The 18,892-nt window shown below is 36.3% G+C and overlaps 1 long non-coding RNA gene across 1 annotated transcript; it reads left to right on the forward strand.

Annotated features, from left to right (window-relative positions):
• Positions 1-673: 673 nt before the first annotated feature.
• LOC131694964 (uncharacterized) lies at positions 674-4,033 on the forward strand. Its single transcript, XR_009306570.1, has 3 exons — positions 674-1,458; positions 2,100-2,201; positions 3,082-4,033. It is a non-coding gene; the product is annotated as an uncharacterized LOC131694964 (long non-coding RNA).
• Positions 4,034-18,892: the final 14,859 nt, after the last annotated feature.

An 18,892-nucleotide genomic window follows, 5' to 3' on the forward strand; every position in this document is an offset into this window, starting at 1 on the left:
TGGGTGTAATCGGTGTAAATACGAGGTATCCCACTGAGACGTCCAAAAAATTGTTTCAAAATCGTTCAACACGGGTCCAACGATGGTCGTTTGTTGAACGGTTATTTGGACGTTGTCCAAATTGGTCCAACGAACGTCCTTCATTGGACGATTTTGAAACCAACCGTTCTTAGAGGGATGTTTCAGTCAGATTTGTCTTCATTCTGAAATGAGAAAATCCATCTCCCATTTGAAATGCATGGGGAACAAAATCAAAATCCCGTTTTCAAATTTCCGAAGCATGCAGTAGCCTTTACTCCGAAGTGACTTTCGTGTACTGGAACAAACATACAGTATATATGTATATATAATTATGGCACAATTACAGTTTTCCTCTCCAACAGAAAGTTGTTTTAAGATGTTGCTTGCGATACCCTAGTAGATCGAGGAGATTAAGTGGGTTTATCGAACTTATTTTTTTTTTCAAATTGCGTGCTTTTCAAATTATCTTATGATTAACCCAAATTTTAACTAGTAGTATTTACAGTAATTGCATGGTGTATGGAATACTAAGGTTTGTTATGTGGTGTATGTTATGAGTAGTACATCCATCTAACCTTTACTAAATCAATGACTAATTAATAATGCGTTTTTTCTTTTGCTGTTTCTTTTTCGGAAACACTCGAAAGGACACCGGAATGTAAAAACTACTGCACGTATGCCTACGACTGTCATATCGCAATCATAAAACGTTCCGGCGATTAAGTTCACGTTAGCACTTGTGCTTTTATAAACGCGGTCTCAAGTATGATTGCACAAACGCGCATTCCAACGCGGTCACGTCCGGAAGCCCTAGCCTAGGTTCAGCCTTCGGTTGGTCGGATCTCAAAAAAGTCACTCTTGTATACAAGACTAACGGGCTGGCAGATAACATGGGTAGTTCCACCTACATGAAAATAACCGAATGAATAATTCGGATACTTCCAACTCGAAATTTTGGAATCAACATCAAATTTGAAATATGCTACGCATGCGTCTGACGCACACAATGTGCACGTCTGAATTTTCGACGTACGACGATGTCATTTGTACAAGCGCATCGCAAGTGATTGTAATGCAATCGCCAGTATTGTGAAACTGCGACAAAGCTCTAGTAATAGACTGGTGCCCACCCTAGGCTTCTCTGGTGTTATGCCGGCCCTGCAAGACTATACGTTTCACAGCGACGTTGCCGGGAACCCTAATGATAAGGGGAAACACATTCTCTTCTAGCATCAGCAGCGTATGTTAAAAACTAAGCATTGGAATCACGGCCCGCGCGAAAATTACGTCGATGGAGAAAAATTTCAAACTGGATCCAAATCTACAGCCACTGATCGAAGATAGATCTGTGAAGAAACCTGGGACTACATCTTGATAAATACAGACCTGCAGGTTTCTTCACGTGGATCTCTTGAAAGAGAGGAGCAACGTATTAAGGTAAGCACTCGTATTGCTATATAGGATTTTCGATGCATGTGCACCGGTCTAGTGGAGTGCACTAGTTTTCCACTTTCTAGGAGAAGTGTCAATGGAACATACCCAGTTTTCTGCTAGAAAGTGCAAAAATGGTGCAGTTCCAGTGCACTCCACTACACCGGTGTTAATGAATCGAAAATCCCACTTATCCACGCACAAACACGCTATCTCTCATACAAACATGTGCGACCCGACGAACTAGATTTACTAGATTACGCATATTACTTAGTTTTTTTTTCTTGATTAAGCACGATTCAGGCGATACTTTCAACTTCCGTCAACAAAAAATAACGTTAACGTCACCACACCGTTCCGTCAGGGTAAGTTGAATGCGTTTATTCACACGTTCCACACGTCAAAACGCTTGGTGTCGTTAATGTTATGTGACTATTCGCAATTAACTGCGTGTAACTAATTTTGACGTTCCGGTGACATGCTGTACCGCAGACGGAAGTCTCACGTATCGTGTAAGTCGTATTTTAAATCTCCATTTTCCATCTCCCAGCTTGTCTAGTCAACTAAACAAAATGTATAGATCAAAAAAACAATTTCAATTTTTAAAATGCTTTAGTAATGTATCCAACTGTTATTTCTCTTTACAGTGGGCATAATCGTCAACACAAGCAAGTCCAAATCTTCTTCAAATTGACATCGTTCTGTATACACTGGAAACACTCATCTTCGAATACAACGCAAGAGTAAATGTATGCATTATTTAACATGTTTGATTCATTATTAAGAGTCTTGAGGGACAATAGACGATCATGCTATTGACGAACAAAAATTCTTTAATATACCATGGTTGTTAAAAATTAAATAACCATAAGGGTCAATCATAAATTACGTAACGCGAAAATTCCCCCCATGTAATAAATTGTCACAAATACCCGGTCAAACCATTCGGAATTTGATTCGGAATCTTGAATGGAGTCATTATGGATTCCAAATCAAATGCAACAACCGATTCTGAGTCGGAATCGGTTGTTGCATTTGATTTGGAATCCATAATGACTCCATTCAGAAATCCGAACCGGTTCCGGAATGAGTTTAACTGGGTATCTCTACTCTGCTCCCTCTCCTATTACGTAACAAATCCTTTAAAAATGTTTTTCTTCGGTAAAAACATGTTACGTGAGGTTCTAGCTTACTCCCATATGTCACAACTTGTCACACCGTCCTAAAAGCGTTACGTAATTTATGAATGGTCCCTAAACAAACCTTAGCGGACCCTACACGGGACAAGAATATTGTCAATAAAAATATTGTCAAGACTGCTTCAATACGTCAATGCCATTTGATTTCTACATGATCAATATTTTTAAGATACCCTTACACGATCAATATATTGATCAATAATCGATTTATTGACAATTGTCATCCCTTCACTGCGGAGTCAAAAATGGCAAGGCTTTCAAGAAGACTGAATAGATTAGACTTAATTTTCCGGCAAAAAAAATACGTCGTGCATACAACCAAAAATAATATCCCTCAAGTGATTCGTATTGATGAATTGAATTGAAGTAATTGATGCTTGTATTTGACAGAGCTGGTATTTCTATAATTTGTTATTTTCTTCATTTGCAGGCATCTTTGAGAGGAAGGATATTGCAAGTGGAATAAGACTGATTTTTTCGGAGCTGTTTTATAGCGTCACCAACCGGTATAAGATGCCGTTAGAAACCTGCATTGCATCCATCAAGGTGTTGGAATTAATCGATAGCGACATTTGCTTTGCATTTGACGAGCTACGGTTACCACAGAACGTGAGCACCATTAAACTGCATATGAGAGCCTCTTATTGTTTAGTTTCTCTTTCGCTAATTACTAGATAGCCTTTATGTTCTATGGACAATAGGGTAGCTACAACAATTATCGTACTTCGATATCTTCTAGAAAATTATTGAAAAGTTCCTTTAATGATGATGTAATTATCGAAATTAAAAGAGTCCCCCATATACAGATAGGTACCCCAGATAAGCATGTTTATTTTGTTCCTTCACTGATACTGCAGTGGTGTAACACCTAGTACAACATATTTTTTAGCTTTTGTTTTGAAATTAATCAAATTACATTCCTATCAATTGACTGTTTATCTACAAGGCAAGGACTTTTATGAGTTTTCATGATAGTATGTTTACAAGATACATAATAAAAACCAACGTAGGTGTTATTGCATCTCAGGTCAAAAATCTTTGAACAGAATGTAAAATTCGGTAGAATTCCCAATATTCTCATTCTTGTTTACGACGAATGCGAGTTTCTGGTTCGTATTCTCGTTTGCGAGAGGAAACTTCAATGCGCTTACTATTCGTTCGAACGAATCGCGCATTCGTCGTAAACAAGGGCCCTATTCTCACAGTCACATCACCTAGTGAATATAAGAAAATTTCTTTTTAGTCACCAAGTGACGTGACTGTGAGCATAGGGCCCCAAGAGTAAGGGTGAAAACTTTGAAAATAAAAGAAAGCAGTTTTGCCCAAGTCGACGTAAAAATCATTACGAAAAGCAATCAGCAGAAAGATTCAATAGAAAATAGTGAAACTGATAATTTTCCAAGTTTTCTTAGTTGAAACTTACCAATATAAATAAAAATGCAGGATAACACAATTGAATGGAGTAATTCTTTGTAAGTTCTAATAATAAAAATAGTGGTGTGAATATCACATTTCAATATTTATTCTTGTGTTTCCGAGTCATCTACAGTATTATTGGCCTGATCTTCCACAGCATTGTTGACCTCTTCGTTGTCTTTAGCTTTGGCCAGTTTTTCTGCTACCTTTTTTTTGTTATGATTTTTCTTAAATTTTTTGAAAAATGGCGGGTTAGATTGCTGTACGTTTCCGTAGAATGGTTGAGGGCGAGCGCCGTATACAGCAAATGGGTTCAGCGTTGGTGGCAAATGGTTGCCACAAAACGGACAGTACTAAACGAAAATAAAACAAATTAATGAAAAAATTCACATACTTAAGCACTACTTGCACCTTTCCGATCAGTGACGGTTTAGTACCGTGCAGCAGATCGGATAGGTGTAAATTGTGCTTAAGAATGTAAATACACACTTGAGTAACTTACAGTGTACCCTGAATTCATCGTGGGATTTGTTGAACTTCCTGTCGGGTCTTCCTATCGTATCGGGCCTTCCTTCCTGTTGATTAGGGGCGCCTTCCTTTCTGTTGATTGGGGGCTTCGTTACTGTTGGTTAGGGGCACCTTCCTTCCTGTTGGTTGAGGGCGTCTTCCTTCCTGTTGGTTGAGGGCGCCTTCCTTCCTGTTGGTTGGGGGCGCCTTCCTTTCTGTTGATTGGGGGCTTCGTTACTGTTGGTTAGGGACACCTTCCTGTAGGTTGAGGGCTTCTTCCTTCCTTTTGGTTGAGGGCGTCTTCCTTCCTGTTGGTTGAGGGCGTCTTCCTTCCTGTTGGTTGAGGGCGCTTTCCTTCCTGTTGGTTGGGGGCGCCTTCCTTCTTGTTGGTTGGGGGCGTCTTCCTTCCTGTTGGCTTGAGCCTTCCTTGCTGTTGGTTGAGGGCGGTTGGAGTCTTCCTTCTTGGCTGGTTTTTGCTGGACGATTTGTTTAGCTATTCAAAGATTCAAATAAACTGATGCTGCTTCAATGAAACTGTGCTACATTTATACTGGTTCCAATGGCATGCGATTCAAGGAAGCATGCGGAGTGGGGGATTTTTTTCACTATGTACTTGTTCGGAAATATGTGTTAGGTGAGCGAGTCGAACGAATATTATTGTTGCGACCAATACATTGTGGTGGGAGTTGAGGATGCTGAAGCAGTATGAAGAATCGATCTATCAATGTATTGTTTTCCATGTATATATATATATATATATAAGTGTCATTCAAATCGTAAACGAGAGCTGGCCAAACAAATGAGTTAAAGGCAGTCGTTCGACAGAGAAGGGGCAAGTGGTTCGGTGCTCTGTTCTTTTGATCGTGTTGGTGTGTAAAACGGTGTTGGTAAAACGTTCGGCAGCACTTTTTATTCCTTTCAGCTTTGCCAATCAAATATCCCTAAATTTTTTCCACTCCACCAATACTTTTGAATATTGACTGGAGCTACTACTGAGCGTGCCGCTCTATGCCGAACCAAATCTGTTCCAAGTACATATAGACCAGTGCTAGAGAATTCCAACTAGATTTTTTACCCGATAGTCAAGCAGAACACGCTTATACATATATGAACTCGACAAGTCACCTGCAGATTGAGTTTTTTCTTTCTCTCCACTGATGAGTAAAGCATTAACGCATTTTGCTTTGTACGTAGCTTTCCGGTGATGTACGCATCCGGTGTATGTGTGTATGTAGGTACAAGGAGAACGTCAGATATGCAATGATTGAATGTTTTCTATCTCTGTTTCGTTTATTCTGTTGAGGTGTATAGGCAGCTTCTAGAACGTACTGTGAGTCTGGAATAAGTTATGTTACTCCGGAGCAAAAAGATACTTGCTCGTTCTTACTCCGGTTTGCTACCAGAAGAAGAGAGTACAGGAATGATTTTCTCTCTGTTTGGTCCGGAATACTTCCGATTTCTCTTGGTACTGGTTCAAATCATTTATCTTATAAGAACCAACTTTATTATTGTACGTTTCATTGGAGACGAGCCATTCAATCATTTTGATGCGACGAAGTGACATGGCGCATTTGATAATAATTAAATGCTCAAAAACGTCGAAAAATATGTATTACTCAAGTTTAATGTGTGCTAATTATTTCTAGAGAAAATTTTCAATAGGACGTAAGTAACATTGAGAGCCTCTCTTTGTTTACTTTCTCTTTCGTTTATTACGACGTCACTATAACACTTTGCACTAATTTTCCAGTACATATCGAAAGCCGATGGTTTTTATTAGAATATTATGCAAAAAGTAGAGTAGTAAATGTTGAAATGGCCGAGTAATGAACAGAAGAGAAAGACCCCAAAGAGAATCTCTCATTGTTACTTACGTCCTATTGTAAATTTTCTCTAGATTTACTTTAACTGAATTTGTCAATGAAACTGACTGATATGTTTGCTTCTAAAGTTTCAGGTTTTGGTATGTTTTATTTACAATAATATTTTCATACACAATTGCACCACCTTTTATTTAAGTGTCATTCTTCCCATAACAAATACATTGCAACGAATCGTGCGCCGAATAGCGCTACGAATCTTGCTGCGACGAAAAACAATCATCGCGTCTCCTTTGGCAAAGTACGGACAACATTTAATTCATTCGTGATATACTTTATATCCATCGTACTTATTGTATTCATTTGAATAATAAAATAAATAATTAAAATCATTTTAATGTAGCAAGCGGAAAGTATTTTAAAAAATCTCCACATAATGGGTTTTATGTGCATTAAATGTACATTTATTTAGTTCATTTGCTTTAGTCTTAGGTTTCGCAAAGCACGCTTCTTCGTTTTACATTTTAAATACTTTAACGCGGTGAAGTATATTTTTTTTTTGTAATTATAATTTTATTGAATACAGTAGTCTGTTGGTTTACACCTAGTATCAGGACAAGGAAATATTCTTCGGATATAAGTTAGTTGATGCGTACCTTACGCTGGAGACGTAAAACTTCATACATTTTGAAGGAAAATTAGTCTCATGAAAAACTGCATAAAAAGGTTACATTTTTCTGCTTTTTCTCAAGGCTCGTGTGGCACTTCCCTATAGACTTATCCAGCAGGTTGCGCCGCTTTTCTGTTTAAATTGGGAGGCAAACAAAACTTTTACACGACGAATTGGTTGGCAAACAAACCGCTTCTTAGCTTGAGGGGAGGGCGGTAGTGTAAACATGTGTGATCTCAATGTGCGTATTTTAAACGTCAGATATTACAATGTTAATGGTCATTTTGTGTCTCTTATAAAGCTTAACTAGAGTATTGATAAAATATTGAACGAGTAATGAAGAAAAAACGTATTAACTATGTACATGTCAATCGGATAACGAGAATAGCAGTAGTTAATCGCGTTATGTCGATCCTTTCGCAAAATTACAACAATACAACCCATCATTATACAGACGGAGACGATCGATTCCATCCTTCTATATGGCTTCAGAATCTGGGTTACCACCAGGGATGCCACATTGGAATCTGTGTTTCGGTCAAAACAATCTTTACCATCTGTGATGACTAAAACAGAAAAAAATCTGTGATAAATTTCCAGAAAATCTGTGAAAAATCACAATATTTTCGAAAATCTGGAAATCTGTGAAATTTTCTTCTAAATGCCAGATTTATGCAAAAAATCTGTAACATTACAGACAAATCTGGGATACGATAATCCCGGTTACCATCATCTCTCTTCCTCAGACAGTCAACGAATGATGAGAACTGATCCACTCAAGTAACACTGTATTAGCGATATATAACTTCAAGATTGCAATATGCTGTACTAGAAGCTAGCGAACGCAGTCACCGCCACCAGGGTGCGAATACGTGTAGTATGATAGGTAAACTTTTCATTATGGAAGCTTTTCTATAGATGAGCTTTTTAGTAAGTGGAATATATTTCTACTCAATTAATATTAAAATCAATTTCTCAGCACCCGGGCTTTTCCTGGAATAACCAACTATACCAGGAGATAGCTAAAAGTATGTGCAATCGACTAGACGATATCCGGTTACTGGACAATTTTTGTGGCTCACTCAAAATTAAAAATATTTGAGCCAATATCATTCAGTATGACAAGCAAACTTTTTGGTAAGGAAGCTTTTTGGTAGATAAATTATAATTCTACTAATAAATTAATTTCTCAGCACCCGGCCTTTTCCTGGAATAACCAACTATACCAGGAGATAGCTAAAAGTATGTGCAATCGACTAGACGATATCCGGTTACTGGACAATTTTGTGGCTCACTCAAAATTAAAAATATTTGAGCCAATATCATTCAGTATGACAAGCAAACTTTTTGGTAAGGAAGCTTTTTGGTAGATGAGCTTTTTGGTAGATAAATTATAATTCTACTAATAAATTAATTTCTCAGCACCAGGCCTTTTCCTGGAATAACCAACTATACCAGGAGATAGCTAAAAGTATGTGCAATCGACTAGACGGTATCCGGTTAATGGACAATTTTGTGGCTCACTCAAAATTAAAAATATTTGAGCCAATATCATTCAGTATGACAAGCAAACTTTTTGGTAAGGAAGCTTTTTGGTAGATGAGCTTTTTGGTAGATAAATTATAATTCTACTAATAAATTAATTTCTCAGCACCCGGCCTTTTCCTGGAATAACCAACTATACCAGGAGATAGCTAAAAGTATGTGCAACCGACTAGACGGTATCCGGTTACTGGACAATTTTTGTGGCTCACTCAAAATTAAAAATATTTGAGCCAATATCATTCAGTATGACAAGCAAACTTTTTGGTAAGGAAGCTTTTTGGTAGATAAATTATAATTCTACTAATAAATTAATTTCTCAGCACCCGGCCTTTTCCTGGAATAACCAACTATACCAGGAGATAGCTAAAAGTATGTGCAATCGACTAGACGATATCCGGTTACTGGACAATTTTGTGGCTCACTCAAAATTAAAAATATTTGAGCCAATATCATTCAGTATGACAAGCAAACTTTTTGGTAAAGAAGCTTTTTGGTAGATGAGCTTTTTGGTAGATAAATTATAATTCTACTAATAAATTAATTTCTCAGCACCCGGCCTTTTCCTGGAATAACCAACTATACCAGGAGATAGCTAAAAGTATGTGCAATCGACTAGACGGTATCCGGTTAATGGACAATTTTGTGGCTCACTCAAAATTAAAAATATTTGAGCAAATATCATTCAGTATGACAAGCAAACTTTTTGGTAAGGAAGCTTTTTGGTAGATGAGCTTTTTGGTAGATAAATTATAATTCTACTAATAAATTAATTTCTCAGCACCCGGCCTTTTCCTGGAATAACCAACTATACCAGGAGATAGCTAAAAGTATGTGCAATCGACTAGACGGTATCCGGTTAATGGACAATTTTGTGGCTCACTCAAAATTAAAAATATTTGAGCCAATATCATTCAGTATGACAAGCAAACTTTTTGGTAAGGAAGCTTTTTGGTAGATAAATTATAATTCTACTAATAAATTAATTTCTCAGCACCCGGCCTTTTCCTGGAATAACCAACTATACCAGGAGATAGCTAAAAGTATGTGCAATCGACTAGACGGTATCCGGTTAATGGACAATTTTGTGGCTCACTCAAAATTAAAAATATTTGAGCCAATATCATTCAGTATGACAAGCAAACTTTTTGGTAAGGAAGCTTTTTGGTAGATAAATTATAATTCTACTAATAAATTAATTTCTCAGCACCCGGCCTTTTCCTGGAATAACCAACTATACCAGGAGATAGCTAAAAGTATGTGCAATCGACTAGACGATATCCGGTTACTGGACAATTTTTGTGGCTCACTCAAAATTAAAAATATTTGAGCCAATATCATTCAGTATGACAAGCAAACTTTTTGGTAAGGAAGCTTTTTGGTAGATAAATTATAATTCTACTAATAAATTAATTTCTCAGCACCCGGCCTTTTCCTGGAATAACCAACTATACCAGGAGATAGCTAAAAGTATGTGCAATCGACTAGACGATATCCGGTTACTGGACAATTTTGTGGCTCACTCAAAATTAAAAATATTTGAGCCAATATCATTCAGTATGACAAGCAAACTTTTTGGTAAGGAAGCTTTTTGGTAGATGGGCTTTTTGGTAGATAAATTATAATTCTACTAATAAATTAATTTCTCAGCACCCGGCCTTTTCCTGGAATAACCAACTATACCAGGAGATAGCTAAAAGTATGTGCAATCGACTAGACGGTATCCGGTTAATGGACAATTTTGTGGCTCACTCAAAATTAAAAATATTTGAGCCAATATCATTCAGTATGACAAGCAAACTTTTTGGTAAGGAAGCTTTTTGGTAGATAAATTATAATTCTACTAATAAATTAATTTCTCAGCACCCGGCCTTTTCCTGGAATAACCAACTATACCAGGAGATAGCTAAAAGTATGTGCAATCGACTAGACGGTATCCGGTTAATGGACAATTTTGTGGCTCACTCAAAATTAAAAATATTTGAGCCAATATCATTCAGTATGACAAGCAAACTTTTTGGTAAGGAAGCTTTTTGGTAGATAAATTATAATTCTACTAATAAATTAATTTCTCAGCACCCGGCCTTTTCCTGGAATAACCAACTATACCAGGAGATAGCTAAAAGTATGTGCAATCGACTAGACGATATCCGGTTACTGGACAATTTTTGTGGCTCACTCAAAATTAAAAATATTTGAGCCAATATCATTCAGTATGACAAGCAAACTTTTTGGTAAGGAAGCTTTTTGGTAGATAAATTATAATTCTACTAATAAATTAATTTCTCAGCACCCGGCCTTTTCCTGGAATAACCAACTATACCAGGAGATAGCTAAAAGTATGTGCAATCGACTAGACGGTATCCGGTTAATGGACAATTTTGTGGCTCACTCAAAATTAAAAATATTTGAGCCAATATCATTCAGTATGACAAGCAAACTTTTTGGTAAGGAAGCTTTTTGGTAGATAAATTATAATTCTACTAATAAATTAATTTCTCAGCACCCGGCCTTTTCCTGGAATAACCAACTATACCAGGAGATAGCTAAAAGTATGTGCAATCGACTAGACGGTATCCGGTTAATGGACAATTTTGTGGCTCACTCAAAATTAAAAATATTTGAGCCAATATCATTCAGTATGACAAGCAAACTTTTTGGTAAGGAAGCTTTTTGGTAGATAAATTATAATTCTACTAATAAATTAATTTCTCAGCACCCGGCCTTTTCCTGGAATAACCAACTATACCAGGAGATAGCTAAAAGTATGTGCAATCGACTAGACGATATCCGGTTACTGGACAATTTTTGTGGCTCACTCAAAATTAAAAATATTTGAGCCAATATCATTCAGTATGACAAGCAAACTTTTTGGTAAGGAAGCTTTTTGGTAGATAAATTATAATTCTACTAATAAATTAATTTCTCAGCACCCGGCCTTTTCCTGGAATAACCAACTATACCAGGAGATAGCTAAAAGTATGTGCAATCGACTAGACGATATCCGGTTACTGGACAATTTTGTGGCTCACTCAAAATTAAAAATATTTGAGCCAATATCATTCAGTATGACAAGCAAACTTTTTGGTAAGGAAGCTTTTTGGTAGATGAGCTTTTTGGTAGATAAATTATAATTCTACTAATAAATTAATTTCTCAGCACCCGGCCTTTTCCTGGAATAACCAACTATACCAGGAGATAGCTAAAAGTATGTGCAATCGACTAGACGGTATCCGGTTAATGGACAATTTTGTGGCTCACTCAAAATTAAAAATATTTGAGCCAATATCATTCAGTATGACAAGCAAACTTTTTGGTAAGGAAGCTTTTTGGTAGATAAATTATAATTCTACTAATAAATTAATTTCTCAGCACCCGGCCTTTTCCTGGAATAACCAACTATACCAGGAGATAGCTAAAAGTATGTGCAATCGACTAGACGGTATCCGGTTAATGGACAATTTTGTGGCTCACTCAAAATTAAAAATATTTGAGCCAATATCATTCAGTATGACAAGCAAACTTTTTGGTAAGGAAGCTTTTTGGTAGATAAATTATAATTCTACTAATAAATTAATTTCTCAGCACCCGGCCTTTTCCTGGAATAACCAACTATACCAGGAGATAGCTAAAAGTATGTGCAATCGACTAGACGATATCCGGTTACTGGACAATTTTTGTGGCTCACTCAAAATTAAAAATATTTGAGCCAATATCATTCAGTATGACAAGCAAACTTTTTGGTAAGGAAGCTTTTTGGTAGATAAATTATAATTCTACTAATAAATTAATTTCTCAGCACCCGGCCTTTTCCTGGAATAACCAACTATACCAGGAGATAGCTAAAAGTATGTGCAATCGACTAGACGATATCCGGTTACTGGACAATTTTGTGGCTCACTCAAAATTAAAAATATTTGAGCCAATATCATTCAGTATGACAAGCAAACTTTTTGGTAAGGAAGCTTTTTGGTAGATGGGCTTTTTGGTAGATAAATTATAATTCTACTAATAAATTAATTTCTCAGCACCCGGCCTTTTCCTGGAATAACCAACTATACCAGGAGATAGCTAAAAGTATGTGCAATCGACTAGACGGTATCCGGTTAATGGACAATTTTGTGGCTCACTCAAAATTAAAAATATTTGAGCCAATATCATTCAGTATGACAAGCAAACTTTTTGGTAAGGAAGCTTTTTGGTAGATAAATTATAATTCTACTAATAAATTAATTTCTCAGCACCCGGCCTTTTCCTGGAATAACCAACTATACCAGGAGATAGCTAAAAGTATGTGCAATCGACTAGACGGTATCCGGTTAATGGACAATTTTGTGGCTCACTCAAAATTAAAAATATTTGAGCCAATATCATTCAGTATGACAAGCAAACTTTTTGGTAAGGAAGCTTTTTGGTAGATAAATTATAATTCTACTAATAAATTAATTTCTCAGCACCCGGCCTTTTCCTGGAATAACCAACTATACCAGGAGATAGCTAAAAGTATGTGCAATCGACTAGACGATATCCGGTTACTGGACAATTTTTGTGGCTCACTCAAAATTAAAAATATTTGAGCCAATATCATTCAGTATGACAAGCAAACTTTTTGGTAAGGAAGCTTTTTGGTAGATAAATTATAATTCTACTAATAAATTAATTTCTCAGCACCCGGCCTTTTCCTGGAATAACCAACTATACCAGGAGATAGCTAAAAGTATGTGCAATCGACTAGACGGTATCCGGTTAATGGACAATTTTGTGGCTCACTCAAAATTAAAAATATTTGAGCCAATATCATTCAGTATGACAAGCAAACTTTTTGGTAAGGAAGCTTTTTGGTAGATAAATTATAATTCTACTAATAAATTAATTTCTCAGCACCCGGCCTTTTCCTGGAATAACCAACTATACCAGGAGATAGCTAAAAGTATGTGCAATCGACTAGACGGTATCCGGTTAATGGACAATTTTGTGGCTCACTCAAAATTAAAAATATTTGAGCCAATATCATTCAGTATGACAAGCAAACTTTTTGGTAAGGAAGCTTTTTGGTAGATAAATTATAATTCTACTAATAAATTAATTTCTCAGCACCCGGCCTTTTCCTGGAATAACCAACTATACCAGGAGATAGCTAAAAGTATGTGCAATCGACTAGACGATATCCGGTTACTGGACAATTTTTGTGGCTCACTCAAAATTAAAAATATTTGAGCCAATATCATTCAGTATGACAAGCAAACTTTTTGGTAAGGAAGCTTTTTGGTAGATAAATTATAATTCTACTAATAAATTAATTTCTCAGCACCCGGCCTTTTCCTGGAATAACCAACTATACCAGGAGATAGCTAAAAGTATGTGCAATCGACTAGACGATATCCGGTTACTGGACAATTTTGTGGCTCACTCAAAATTAAAAATATTTGAGCCAATATCATTCAGTATGACAAGCAAACTTTTTGGTAAGGAAGCTTTTTGGTAGATGAGCTTTTTGGTAGATAAATTATAATTCTACTAATAAATTAATTTCTCAGCACCCGGCCTTTTCCTGGAATAACCAACTATACCAGGAGATAGCTAAAAGTATGTGCAATCGACTAGACGGTATCCGGTTAATGGACAATTTTGTGGCTCACTCAAAATTAAAAATATTTGAGCCAATATCATTCAGTATGACAAGCAAACTTTTTGGTAAGGAAGCTTTTTGGTAGATGAGCTTTTTGGTAGATAAATTATAATTCTACTAATAAATTAATTTCTCAGCACCCGGCCTTTTCCTGGAATAACCAACTATACCAGGAGATAGCTAAAAGTATGTGCAATCGACTAGACGGTATCCGGTTAATGGACAATTTTGTGGCTCACTCAAAATTAAAAATATTTGAGCCAATATCATTCAGTATGACAAGCAAACTTTTTGGTAAGGAAGCTTTTTGGTAGATGAGCTTTTTGGTAGATAAATTATAATTCTACTAATAAATTAATTTCTCAGCACCCGGCCTTTTCCTGGAATAACCAACTATACCAGGAGATAGCTAAAAGTATGTGCAATCGACTAGACGGTATCCGGTTAATGGACAATTTTGTGGCTCACTCAAAATTAAAAATATTTGAGCCAATATCATTCAGTATGACAAGCAAACTTTTTGGTAAGGAAACTTTTTGGTAGATGAGCTTTTTGGCAGATAAATTATAATTCTACTAATAAATTAATTTCTCAGCAACCGGCCTTTTCCTGGAATAACCAACTATACCAGGAGATAGCTAAAAGTATGTGCAATCGACTAGACGGTATCCGGTTAATGGACAATTTTGTGGCTCACTCAAAATTAAAAATATTTGAGCCAATATCATTCAGTATGACAAGCAAACTTTTTGGTAAGGAAGCTTTTTGGTAGATGAGCTTTTTGGTAGATAAATTATAATTCTACTAATAAATTAATTTCTCAGCACCCGGCCTTTTCCTGGAATAACCAACTATACCAGGAGATAGCTAAAAGTATGTGCAACCGACTAGACGGTATCCGGTTAATGGACAATTTTGTGGCTCACTCAAAATTAAAAAATATTTGAGCCAATATCATTCAGTATGACAAGCAAACTTTTTGGTAAGGAAACTTTTTGGTAGATAAATTATAATTCTACTAATAAATTAATTTCTCAGCACCCGGCCTTTTCCTGGAATAACCAACCATACCAGGAGATAGCTAAAAGTATGTGCAATCGACTAGACGATATCCGGTTACTGGACAATTTTGTGGCTCACTCAAAATTAAAAATATTTGAGCCAATATCATTCAGTATGACAAGCAAACTTTTTGGTAAGGAAACTTTTTGGTAGATAAATTATAATTCTACTAATAAATTAATTTCTCAGCACCCGGCCTTTTCCTGGAATAACCAACTATACCAGGAGATAGCTAAAAGTATGTGCAATCGACTAGACGGTATCCGGTTAATGGACAATTTTGTGGCTCACTCAAAATTAAAAATATTTGAGCCAATATCATTCAGTATGACAAGCAAACTTTTTGGTAAGGAAGCTTTTTGGTAGATGAGCTTTTTGGTAGATAAATTATAATTCTACTAATAAATTAATTTCTCAGCACCCGGCCTTTTCCTGGAATAACCAACTATACCAGGAGATAGCTAAAAGTATGTGCAACCGACTAGACGGTATCCGGTTAATGGACAATTTTGTGGCTCACTCAAAATTAAAAATATTTGAGCCAATATCATTCAGTATGACAAGCAAACTTTTTGGTAAGGAAACTTTTTGGTAGATAAATTATAATTCTACTAATAAATTAATTTCTCAGCACCCGGCCTTTTCCTGGAATAACCAACCATACCAGGAGATAGCTAAAAGTATGTGCAATCGACTAGACGATATCCGGTTACTGGACAATATTGTGGCTCACTCAAAATTAAAAATATTTGAGCCAATATCATTCAGTATGACAAGCAAACTTTTTGGTAGATGAGCTTTTTGGTAGATAAATTATAATTCTACTAATAAATTAATTTCTCAGCACCCGGCCTTTTCCTGGAATAACCAACTATACCAGGAGATAGCTAAAAGTATGTGCAATCGACTAGACGATATCCGGTTACTGGACAATTTTGTGGCTCACTCAAAATTTAAAATATTTGAGCCAATATCATTCAGTATGACAAGCAAACTTTTTGGTAAGGAAGCTTTTTGGTAGATAAATTATAATTCTACTAATAAATTAATTTCTCAGCACCCGGCCTTTTCCTGGAATAACCAACTATACCAGGAGATAGCTAAAAGTATGTGCAATCGACTAGACGGTATCCGGTTAATGGACAATTTTGTGGTTCACTCAAAATTAAAAATATTTGAGCCAATATCATTCAGTATGACAAGCAAACTTTTTGGTAAGGAAGCTTTTTGGTAGATGAGCTTTTTGGTAGATAAATTATAATTCTACTAATAAATTAATTTCTCAGCACCCGGCCTTTTCCTGGAATAACCAACTATACCAGGAGATAGCTGAAAGTATGTGCAATCGACTAGACGATATCCGGTTACTGGACAATTTTTGTGGCTCACTCAAAATTAAAAAATATTTGAGCCAATATCATTCAGTATGACAAGCAAACTTTTTGGTAAGGAAGCTTTTTGGTAGATAAATTATAATTCTACTAATAAATTAATTTCTCAGCACCCGGCCTTTTCCTGGAATAACCAACTATACCAGGAGATAGCTAAAAGTATGTGCAATCGACTAGACGGTATCCGGTTAATGGACAATTTTGTGGTTCACTCAAAATTAAAAATATTTGAGCCAATATCAGTCAGTATGACAAGCAAACTTTATGGTAAGGAAGCTTTTTGGTAGATAAATTATATTTCTACTAAAAAATTAATTTCGCAGCACCCGGGCTTTTCCTAGAATAGCCACTATACCAGGAGATAGCTAAAAGTAGAAGGTTCTGAAATACCTTAAACTTACGTTTTTATAAGTCTTACATTCATGATCATATTTTTTAACATTTTAAACAGATCCATTGGAAACTTTAGATCGTGGGATTACGAATTGAACATAGTCATTCGGATTCGCTCTATAAATACTTTTCCGATGATTTGAGTTCAAGCAAGGAAAGGCTTGCAACAGTACCGGTAGCAAACGGCATGAGGAGAAGAAGAGGGTTAGGTACACTATATGCGCCTCTGCAACATACACTAGATCGAGAAGTTCTATTAATTCTAATAAAGGGTTGCTGTATTCCGAAGACATCGAAACATTTTATCAGCGTGTGGTTCTTTATGAGATTAAACTTGGTATAAATTGGAATTGAACGATTATCATAATTACAATCACTCAACAGTAACGTAATTCAGTAACCTAGCCACAGGAGACATTCATGTTCTTACAAACAAGTTTATACTTGTGTATATAATTGAACGAATATCCATTAAAACAGTAGCGAATCGATGCCATATCAGCATATCTCTACTGACTTAGTGGTTGTTTTTTTATTCTTTTTGGGATCAGCTATCAATTCAATCAAGTTCACTAACACACCTGGCAGTGATCTACTAATCACTTTCAAATAAACTGTTATTTTTTACATAACTTTAACGCTCGAGATTGACGTTTTGCTTTTCTCAATAGAAAGGTATTGCAATTGCTCTGAAAACCATGTGTGTGTACGCGAACACAATCTCACCATCTTTTCTCAGGATGGCTGAACCGATTTTCACAAACTTAGTCCCAAATGAAAGGTGCAACGTTCCCATAGACTGCTATTGAATTTCTGATGGATCCGACTTCCTGTTTCGGAATTACAGGGTGATGAGTACGAACACGCAGAAAATGTCGATTTTAATAAATTCTGCAATGAATGTATAAAGGAGAAAAGTTTTCCAAAATATGACCACAACTGCTTCAATTTGTAGTATTAGGTCACTAACATCCATTCAAAGTCTATTTGGCCACATTGGCCACCATCATCGGTTCCGGAAGCCCCGGCGGAAGCATCTAAATTCAGAATAACAGTCACATCGGTTTCTCGGAGATGGCTAGACCGATTCAACTAAACTTGGTCTCAAATGAAAGGTATTGCGTCCCCGTAAATGACTATTTAATTTCATCCCGATCCGACTTCTGGAGGTTGTGGCGTGCGATCACATAGCAAATTGCGGTTCAAACCGATAGTCCGATGAAAGCAAAAAAGGTAAAAATTTCGCTAAAATGTCTCTCAAACAACTTCAATTTGCTGTTCTAGGTCACCGACGGCCAACCAAACTTTTGTTGACTACATTGACCACCATAGACGGTTCCGGAAGTGCCCGGGAAAAGCTGCCATCTTTCAAAATTGACGAACTCACATCAGTTTCCCGGAAATGGTTGAGCCGATTTTCACAAACTTAGTCCCAAATGATAGCTATAATATCCCCACAGATGTCTATAAAATTTCGTACGGATCGCTTATATGGGTCCGGAAATATAGACTAAATCGTCCGGTCACATATGAAATTCCCATATAAGCCGGAACTCAAATTTTTTTTTTCGAGGGGGGACCCCATGATTCAGAAATCGAATTCGTATTTTTGATGCCAAACATCTTGAAAATGCATGAAACGTCGAGATTTTATGTTATATCGAAAATTTTTTTTTGTAAAGATCGACTTTTTGGAACTTGCCGATTTCGCACCTTTTTTCAATTCAATATTACCGTGGCTGTTTTTTCTTTTACAAAGTTTTAGAACTCGAATAATGATTTCTATTCTTGTATATAGTTGTCATGTCGTG

The sequence above is a fragment of the Topomyia yanbarensis genome, unplaced genomic scaffold (assembly GCF_030247195.1).
Source record: "Topomyia yanbarensis strain Yona2022 unplaced genomic scaffold, ASM3024719v1 HiC_scaffold_21, whole genome shotgun sequence".
NCBI classification, from domain to species: domain Eukaryota; kingdom Metazoa; phylum Arthropoda; class Insecta; order Diptera; family Culicidae; genus Topomyia; species Topomyia yanbarensis.